The sequence below is a fragment of the Salvia splendens genome, chromosome 17 (assembly GCF_004379255.2).
Source record: "Salvia splendens isolate huo1 chromosome 17, SspV2, whole genome shotgun sequence".
NCBI classification, from domain to species: Eukaryota; Viridiplantae; Streptophyta; class Magnoliopsida; order Lamiales; family Lamiaceae; genus Salvia; species Salvia splendens.
Genome location: NC_056048.1, coordinates 20,720,051 through 20,731,129, shown reverse-complemented (window position 1 = coordinate 20,731,129; position 11,079 = coordinate 20,720,051).

Genomic DNA, 11,079 nt, shown 5'->3' with positions numbered 1-11,079 from the left:
GTTTAATCATCATTATCGTCATCTATTTTATTTTTATACATTATTTTATTCAAATATCTATAAAATCATATCATCATTAGTTCTATATATTAATTAAACATAAAGGTCGATTTGTTAGTATTTTTTTTAACTTCAAACAAAATGAATAAAATACAAATTAAACTTTAACTTTTATGTATTTTATAAATTTCAAATTTAATACTCCTTCCGTCCCATATAAATAAGCCATATTTTTTTTTCGTCCATCCTATATAAATAGTCCATTTCCTTTTATAATAATCTTTTTCTCATTCTTTTTCCTTTATCATTTATGGGTCCTACAATCCACTACACAATTTCAACTATTTTTTCTCATTTTCTCTTACTTTACCAATTATACATTAAAACTCGTAACTACCCAAATGACCTATTTCTATGGGATGGAGGATGTAATAATTTTTAATATACTAATCAAACTAAACGTATGTTATATAACAAATAACATGTATATTAAACAATGGGTTAATATCTTCGTCCACTATATAGTTGCTAACATCAGTTTTATTGTAAATTGGTAAAGAATGAAAGAAAAAATTATTAGAGATTGTTGAAGATGGCTAAATAGTAGACAGAAAGAAAAGAGAGTTAAACAAAAATAAAATAGTGGCTATATCATTAAAAATAAAAATGTAACACAACTTTATATGCGTGAATTGACCTAACGACGAATGTTTGAGATAAAGGTCTCGAGTTCAAAATCATTGTGGTGCGGCATTTAAATTTCTATTCGTTTGCAAGTGTAGCTTCGGCTAACCCTGATCTTCCAAAGATTTGTACACTTCATTTTGCATTATATATATAACAGGTTTAGCCTTTTTGGTTTTGGGCATATTTTATTATTAAAATTTATATTTTTAATTGTTAAATGATCATATTAGTGTGGATCTCGTTAGTGGTACTAAACATGCTCAAACTTACTCATTATGTCCTACATTTAGCGAATGTTATAAGCATTACCACATAATCAAACAGAAATCACTTGTTCTTTTACTTTCAAATGTTCGTATTTTAATCTTTGTTATTATAAGCTGATTTCGGCTTCTCCTTTTTACTCAGTAGAGCCTTTTCCTTAAATTATTATATCAAAATTCTTAATGCAAATATAATTAATTATAAATAGTGAAATGAAAGTATAAATATGCCATATTAATGGGGTAAACCTGAGAATTAAATTTTTGGACCTGAATTAGATAAGAGTCAATTTTGAAGCCATAAATCTGATTTCTGCATTTATCTAGAAATATATTCCAATTATTATTTGGACCAAGAGAGAACAACTGTTGCTGTGACATTCCTTCCCGTCACATTCACAACCCCGTTACGAATTAATTTAATCATACCCCAAAAAATTATTCTTTTTCAGAAATTAATGACATTTATAACAACAAAGACTGTGACAGTGATAATCCGCTAGCCATCTTTGGTCCAATTCTTAGCTTATTTTTTCGGTCCATTTATTTTGGAATATTATTGTATAAGACATAATATTTCATGTTCAATTGCTATTGATACAAATGTGCTTTTATGTATTCATTTGGTACATACATTGTTTACATATACATCTTGATTAGACTAAACCTTAAATTGAAAAGTTATTTTTTTTCGAATTAATTACGTAGTAAAAACGTTTTATCTGGATTCAAGTTAATTCTAGTGGTTGGATTGTTGTTGTCGAGGTCGTTGTTTTTCATGTTTTTTTGATAAATATTTAGTATAATAATCACAAATTTCAACCACCGTTTCTCTTTCAATCATTAAAACCTGTCAATGGACCACCTCACGAGCCATTAGGCCCATATATCAAGAGGCCCAAAGATGTGCTCTTTTTTATTTTTTTTTTGTAAAAAAATATCAATAATTTGTCACATATATATTAGAATTAATAATATCTGATCCCAAAATTCCGAATAGTCGAATTTGAGAGTTGTGTACTACTGGGATACCCTATAAACAAGAAAAATCGTAACATTATTAAAAATAACAATGTATGTCAATTAAATACTCCATTTGTGAAGTCATCCACTTATTTACAAATTTGAATAACAAAAGATTGGATAAAAGAGAATGAATGGTAAAACGGTTGAAATATCACGTTGAAATGTTGAAATTCGAATGAAGTTTAAATGTTGAAATATAATTAGATAATAGTCAAATTGAATATCACGATAATTTAATTAGCATATATTTCGATTTGGAATGAAATTAAAAGTTAAAAATATATAAGATCAAAATCAGTTGAAAGTCAACATATATTTACGACTTACGAGTATGAATATAAGGGCTCTTCTATATTATTAAACTTATTTTTATTTAATAATGAAAATCATATGAATTCTGAAAATAATAAAACTATTTAACTTGTCGGGATTATTCTTAGTTCTTTTTTTGGTATTCTTTTTCTAATGTTCAGTTTCTTACATATTCACGCACTTTATATTATTTTGTTAAAATTCCATCAGTGTCACGACTATGTTAAAACTATGAATAATTTTAAAATTGTGAATCAAACTTAATTATAATAATTATTATTATTATTATTATTTTATTAATAATTAATTAAGTAAATCTTAATGTAGCTTAATTATAAAATTATTGTTCATATTTTATGTCATTATATAATAAATATAATATTATTATTATTATTATTGTTATTGTTGTTGTTATTATAATTAGTGTTATCATTATTATTACGGGTTCAAGAAAATGGAAAATTGTATCTAGCCCATGAGCAAGCTAATGGTTCCGGTTTAAATAGGGGTGGATGCATAAATTTGATATTGTAGGGGCTATATATTCTTAATTTTATATGAGATAGTGTCTTATATTTTATTAATCCATCGGTCCCATAAAATTCCACATCGATTTAATTGTGTACAAACTATAGAAATATTAAATCTAAATACAATTTTATTGGTATAACAATTCTTCTAACTTATACATCCAGATTTTCAAGTTACCCGTATGCATGAGTGAAGGTGCATCAGTTGTATTTAAAAAAAAGGAAATTTCATATTGAAAACTGAATAATAAGTGAAATTATAAAATTTTAATTAATTTGCTCCACCCAACTTTGCGCTCGTTCTTAACTAATGTCATTGTCACGACATTCACAGTAGATTAGGCGTAACTTTTTCCTTTTTCTTACTCCCTCCGTCTCCAAAAATAGAAACTCTTCTTTTTTGTTCCGTTCCGAAAAATAAATATTCTTTCCTTTCTGGTCCGTTCCGAAAAATAGAAATTTTCTATTTAAGGAAATCTATTTCGCTCTAATGAGGTAGGAGCCATCTATTAATATATTTTTATTTCTATCTCTCTTACTTTACTAATTTTGCATTAAAACTGTACCGTTTTAAAAGTTCTTATTTTTGGGAGATGGAGAAAGTATAATTTTTGTGGATAAGAAATAAAGTTTGAGTTCCTAAACTTTTTAACATAAGTTTGTTAGCCATGTATCCCTTTTATTTCAGGGAAATATCCATATTTTAGCTCCTTTTATATCACCCCTAGTTTGGTGGCTCCACACCTTAAATATAATTATAAAAATTAATACTTCCTCTGTTCCAAGGAAGATGCTCTCTATCTTGGACGGCACATAATTTTATGTAACTTTATTTTTTGTATTAAGTGGAAATAATAAACTTAGATAATGGTAATAAAGTAAAGATATAAGTATTTCCATTTTTGAAAATGGACCATCTTTGTTGGGATAAACCAAAAAGAAAAAGTGGATCATCTTTGATGGAACGGAGGGAGTACATTTTTGTAACTTCAGAGTATATTTTTTTTTCGGATAGTCAAAAAGTCTTAAACCATCAAAGTGGTGAATGAGGCAATAGACCCATAACAAAAGACCTCAAAACAACGACAACTTAGGGATCCATATGTAAACATAGTACTACTCCCTCCGTTCTATTACAAGTGACACATTTCTTTTTTGCATATAATTTGGAAAAATCATAATAAATAATTAAAGTTGAGAGAAAGTAAAGAAAAGAGAGAATGTAGATGGGACACTCCTCTACATAGATTGACATTGCTCAAGGAAAATATAGATTACAATGATGAATATAGTTGGTCTCAATCCACTGTCCAAACTCCAAATGATACCATTATGATCCCTATTCCAAAGAGATAGTAAGAAGCTGAAAATAACACTTTTTCCAAATTCGTAGACATGTACTATCAAAAGATGAAAATCAAAATTCCACCACAGATTGGATGTAACAACGTCAACAAGGGTTGTTCATGATTTAAGGAAATGGAAACCTTCTTGTTTACCTCTGAGAGTGAGAATGAGGGACACCCTGACAACCTCTGCGACCAGATATCTGATGCCTGCCTCGAGCAAGATCCCGACAGCAAGGTTGCATGTGAGAGTTGTACCAAAACCAACATTGTAATGGTCTTTGGTGAGATCACAACCGAGGCCAACATACACTATGAGAAGATCGTGCGTGATACCTGTCGTAAGATAGGATTCATTTCTTATGAACAAGAATTATTCCTTGAATTGCCATTCTCTACTACATATTGGACAATGTGCTTGTGAAGTTTGTGAATTCTCCCATTTCAAGATGCAGTGAAGATGGAATGCGTGATTGCAAGAACGGATTTTTTCTTCTTTTGTACTAGACTAAAACTTAGATTCCTCATTTGTACTGGATTTTTTTTATTCCGGGTTTGGGAGAGACGCATGACCCTCATGCGTCTCCTTTTAATGAGACGCATAACGATTATGCGTCTTTAAGGGAGACGCATGAGGGTCATGCGTCGCTCTATTTTTTTGATTTTTTTAACGACGCATAAGAGTCATGCGTCACAATAAAAGACGCATAAGCGTCATGCGTCGCTTATTTTTTTTAATTTTTATTAGGCGACGCATAAGTCTCATGCGTCTTAGGGAGAGATGCATGGTGCTTATGCGTCTTTCATTCTCATAAATCAGACGAGGGAGAGGCAGTAGCCTCATTCAACGCGACAGAAGGAGAGACCAACGAATTAGGCGATTTTCTTTGGCAATTCCGGCGAATCTGACGTTTTCCACTTGTATTTCGGTAAGTTTCCTTCCATCTTTCAACATTCCTCCCTTATTTGTTGTTAATTTGCATATTTTGTTTAGATTTCTCTCAATTTTGTAAATTAGGGTTTACAACAAATTGCTCAATTTTAGCCGGTGTTTTATTGTTTTGTTAATTGTAATGGATATTGTTGGTGAAATTCATTATATTGTATAGTTTTTGATATGTTTGAGATGCTTGGTGTTGTGATTTTGGTCGTTATTGGAGAATAGAGTATGGGTTGAAGTGTATCTTTTAATTTAACCTTCTAATTTAGTAGTTATATATAAATTAGGCATTATAAATCATGAATTGTGTTGAATTGGAGTGAATCATTTGGTTTATGATGTTTTGTTATTTTGACGATGAATCTGAATGTATATGTTATTTGTATTGTAAATGTGAGTTTGTAATTGTTGTTTTGTGAATATGTACTTAGATTAGATGGAGACTTCAAGTTCAAGCGGACAATTATTATATGGACCCGAAGACCCATTCGTGCTATATCTGCAGAAACATCACATTTAAAATAAACTAATGAAAGAGGGCACAACACAAGTATTTAAAGTCCGAAGGACAGAAAGTAAGACTTGTGACGCCGACATTCATGAGAATGTGAGGTATTGGATTGATGCCTTTGGTTTCAAAGGCGTGATGGATTGTGGGAGGTCGATGAAGGTCGACAATGAGCTGATCACGGCTTTGATTGAGCGTTGGAGGCCGGAGACGCACACTTTCCATCTACCGATCGGAGAGGCGACGATCACCTTGGAAGATGTGCAAGCAATTTGGGGGTTGAGTATTCAATCCAACATCAGCAGCATCTGCAACATCTGTTTCCTCATTCATACCGCAATCAATGCTCATAGGTTCAACCCTCGTAGATGATCCAACTCCATGATCGACAACTGGTGGGATTAAGGCATTTCCAACAGACGAATACTCAACAAATAATTCAATATGCTGAGTAGAATTTAGAGCCGCGTTGAACATAAACAACACACTTTCATCACTGTCAACCCCAGTACATACATAACTCGTACCGGTACCCAAGAAACAATGCCTCCATGATATTTCGATGGAGTGTTGATTTGAATCTATTCTTATCTTAGCACATATCATTGCAACTAATTCATAGAATGAAACGCACGAATTCAATATAATGGAGGCTCTCGCACGAGGTGGATCATAACCAATGCCCACTTGAGGTAGTTGAACTATTCTACCACCCCAATATAAACTCACGAATACTGACATGATTTCTGCAAATATATATATATAAACCAACAACAATTAGAGACAATTTTTTTCTATAAACCCTAATTTAGTAAGTTTTAAATAAATTTATCAAAAACCCTAATAATATGCAAATAAACAACAAATAAGGGAGCAATGTTGAAAGATTGAAGGAAACTTACCGAAATATGAAGGGGAATCACCAAGAAATCGCCAAGGAAATCGCTGAGTTTTGTCTACCTCTCTTTCTCTCGCGTATTCTGCCTATTCTGCCTCTGCCTCGTCTGATTTAATTCGAATTAGAGACGCATAAGCCAGTGTTGTTAGGGTCGCGGAGCGCCCAGGGGCAATGGGGGGACCCCGGGTCGCGGGGCGATGGGGCGACGGGGCGACGGGGCGAGAGACCCACGAATCGGGGCGCCAGAATAGCCGAATGATAATTATATTTGTGTCTCTTTTATAAGTTGTTGCTTGAATGTTTATCACATCAAATAAATCTACATACATCATTACTCCATATTAAAAAAAGAAGATTAGACGAAAAAATATAAATTTTTAAACAACATAACTAAATAACTAAATTTTATTATCAAAAATCATCAAAGTTCCAAAAAAAGTTGCAAAACATAAAATAATTAACTAAATAATATGTGTAGGATTTTATGATCTTATCATTCAAGATAATTTGGATTAAAATTTTTTTATTTTTTGTTTGATGTATTAGATCAGGGCAATTTTTATAAAGAGAATATAATTTGTATGTCAAGTTATATCTATGATGAGCCTCAAATTAACTATAGTATTAAAATATTTTTATTTGATCATTTCATTTTAATAGAATTAAAAAATTGAAGAGAAAAGTAACCCATGACTTATTTCATTTTAATAGAATTTAATAGAGCCCCATAAATGCAAAAACCAGCAATAATAGCTACTAATCTTTCAATATAACCAAACTAGAAAGAATGACAAGACTAAAAAGAGAGTAGTACAAGATTTTCATTACAAGTGAGGACCTCATTTTCTAGCAGATCAGGACAAGATTGAGAAGGGGTCAGCAATTTTCTGCAACTTTGAATTATTTTGAGTAATAAGATCATCAGGATAAAGGGGATTAGAGGGAGAGAGGACAGCAAAGAGATCAGAGATGGAACAGAGGAAAGCACTAAGGACGTAAAAAGTAGAGTGGCCTAAAGGAAACCTTAATCGTAATTCATTTTTGTTTATTTCAGTTCATGGGGCAACAATATGCTTCCCTACTGAGCAAGTAAACCAACAGTTTACTTAGTTCATTACAGCAACCAAGACTAGCCAAATTTATAAACCAAATAGCATTGCTTCAGTTGCATATTAATAATTTTTATGACTCAAAGTAGCAGGCTCTGTCAACCTATTAAACCAAAGTAGCATGTTCAGTTGGCTCCAAAAGTCCTAAATTAGCAGTTGGTGAAATCCATCAGTGGGAATTCTCTATGATTGAAACATGCCCTGAGACTAGTGTTTGACAGTTGACACCATGTTCATTTGTTAACTAGTTTATCTGTGTAGATCTTACTGCTTTTGACATTCCATAAATAAGTGAATAGATCAAAAGTTAATTAGGACATCGATGGTGAATAGTTCAAGCTTACCTCTGAATGGAACTGAGAAACTAATGGATTTTACTTACTGTATGTAATATTGCAATTGACATAAGAATCATGAGTGAGCTTTTAACACACTGAAAACAGGGGATAACCACTAAAAATGAAAGGAATAAAAAGATAAGACAAACAAAAGACAAGAAATGTTAAAAAAAACTTACTTACTTAGGGGACAGTCATCTCCTGGGAGTTTACAATCAGGGAAACAACCATCAAATGCCATCCTACAAATACCACAAGTCTCGTCTTGGGCATCCCATGTCCAAGAAGCGACAGCATGCCATCTGGAAGTTCCAAAGAGGACATATTTTCAGCTTCTTGAAATAAAATTCATAAGGAAACTGGCAGTACTAAGAGCATCTCCAATGGCGGACGTTCGGTCGGACATCCGCGACGGGCGACCGGGACGTCCGCCATTATGGCGTGGCAAGTCGGATACGGACGTCCCGTAAGGACGTCGGATGTCCTCGGAAAGGCGGGCGACGGGCGGGCGGACCTCCGCCATTGTGGCGTGGGTCGGACGTCCGGTATTTAATTTAATTTTTTTTAAACTCTATATACACGGCTCGTTGAACTTCATTTCATTCGCACCACTTGTGTTAACAAGTTTCTCTCTTCTTTTACTACAAATTTCATTTCTACTTAATGGAGAACGACAGGAACTCCCCCGCCACGAGCGAGTCGCAGACTCCGACGTTTCCCGCCGAACTGGAGGGAAACTCTAGCTGAAATGCGACAACGGTTCCGGCAATGTCGGGGATGGATGGAATGGGTAGGATGGGTGGTATGGGTGGGATGGATGGGATGAGTGGTATGATGTCCCCTTACTGCAACATGTACAATTGGATGGGTGGGATGGGTGGTATGGGTGGTATGATGCCCAGGGCAGCGGGGATGGGGGGCATGGCCCCAAATATGATGGGGATGGGTGGGATGATGCCGGGGATGATGCAGACCATGCCTGGGGGAGGGGGTGGCAGGGGCCCTGAACCACTAGCGGACGATGTCTATCGGCCGGTTATCGATATGTTGTCTACTGATAACCCCTCCAGTTTTGTTCCGCAGACTCAGTTCACTGGCGTGGAAACTTTCTCTTTTGAGGAGTTGGGGCTATCTCTAGTCAGGGAGACTTCCGATGATGTGGGGACAGCGGCAAGGGGCAAGGGCAAGGGGAAAGCCACGAGCTCTTCCTCGCGAACGGTGGCTGAGGAGGAGGATGATGAGGAGACGAGAAAGAGGACAGTCTGGAGCGTGTGGGAAAACGTCGCGCTTTCGAAGGCTTGGGTTTCAATAGTCGAGGATCCCTATGTCGGTGCTAACCAGCATATTGACAGACTGTGGCATCGCGTCGCTGAAGCCTACCTCACACACAAACCGGCTGGGGCGAAGTGTCGCGTTCCCGAACAATGCCGGAAACAGTGGGAGCGGTTGAGGCCTAAGCTTAGTCGATTTGCCGGCCTCTACCAAAACAATCTCCGCCAGGCAACCAGCGGTATGCCCGAGGAGGATGTGAAGAACCATGTCTTGGCGCAGTACCCCGACAGATCCTTGAAGTTCAAAGATTTCGACCAGTGGGAGGCCTATCTCGTGGTGAAGGATTCCCAAAAGTTTTGTGGGGGTGTCGAATCGGGCTGGCAGAAGCGGACGAAGATCAACGCTTCCGGTGAATACAGCAGCAGTGCTGGTTCGCACGAGCTCCCAGAAGCCGAGGAAGTGTCCCCGCTACCTCAATCAGACTCCCGCCGGCGACGTCGCCCGATTGGGCAAAAGGCTGCGCAGCGGAAGGCTAGGGGAAGCAGCAGCAGTAGCGGGTCGTTCGAGGTCCAATCGGAGGCCCCTGCTCCCCCAGAAGAGTAAGATCGTCTCGCCCGCGCGCAGATAACGACTAGTTTGGTCCGGACCATGCATAGGTGGCATAGCACGACAGATCCTGTGTACAAAAGGATGTTGAAGGATGTCATTGATGGATGTCGGCGCGATTTGGGGATGCCACCCATTGGAGATGATGGCGCCGAGATTAGCGGCGGGGACGACGGGGCCAGCACGGGCGACGGCGAGGGCGGCACGGGCGACGAGGACAACGCGGAGTGAGCCGAGTCTAAATTTTCCCGTATTATGTTATTTTTATTATGTAATTTTTTTTAATTATTTTTTTTCTTTTTTTTGTAATTTTTTTTAATGAAGCATTCGCAATTTTTTCCGTATTCCGTGTCAAAATTATAATTCCATTACGTTTATAAATAATTGTGATTTTTTTTATTGCGGGAAGTCCTAGTGGGAAGGGCGGATTGTGAAGGGGATGTCCTACTGACGTGGCAGTGGGATGGGAAGTCCTAGTGACGTGGCATGAGGTGTTTTTGGGAAGTCCTAGTGGAAGTCCGAATGGGACATTCGTGCATTGGAGATGCTCTAAGAGGATCAGATACATACTCTGTCCATCAGAATTCACAAACAATAGGGTCAAGGACAAACAAGCTTATAGCACGCCCTAAAAAAATACTCCCTCCGTCCCGCACTACTCGCACTTATTTCCTTTTTGGGCGTCCCAAGTTACTTGCACTCTTTTCATTTTTAGTAAAAAATTTCACCTACAGCCGTCATTTTTGACTTTCCTATACACTCATTCCTTAATCTCCGAGCCGAAAAGGAAATGAGCGAGTAGCCCGGGACGGAGGGAGTATATGTTTGCTACATTGCATCCATCATAATCAATAATGTGGATATAAAATTAGTTTATTTATTGAACATCACACATAATTGTACCTACACAACCATTAGATTATCCTACCAAGGAAAAGTACTCAGACAATTTCTTGATATGCATGTATAAATATAATACACATATGTAGGATACGTATAATCTTGACTTTCATTCTCTAGTTCCCTGCAAACACGACCACATATAAGAATATCAGGTCCATTAAATTTGAATCAACCACACACTATCATATACTGCAATATTTTCAACTTTTTTAGCCCACTATGACACATTGAGTTCTTTGTATATCAAGAAAGAGCAAATTGACATAATTTGACTATTCCAAATCAATTGTATTATGTAAACTTGAAAAACAATTTATCTAATTCAACGCAATAGGAACTTG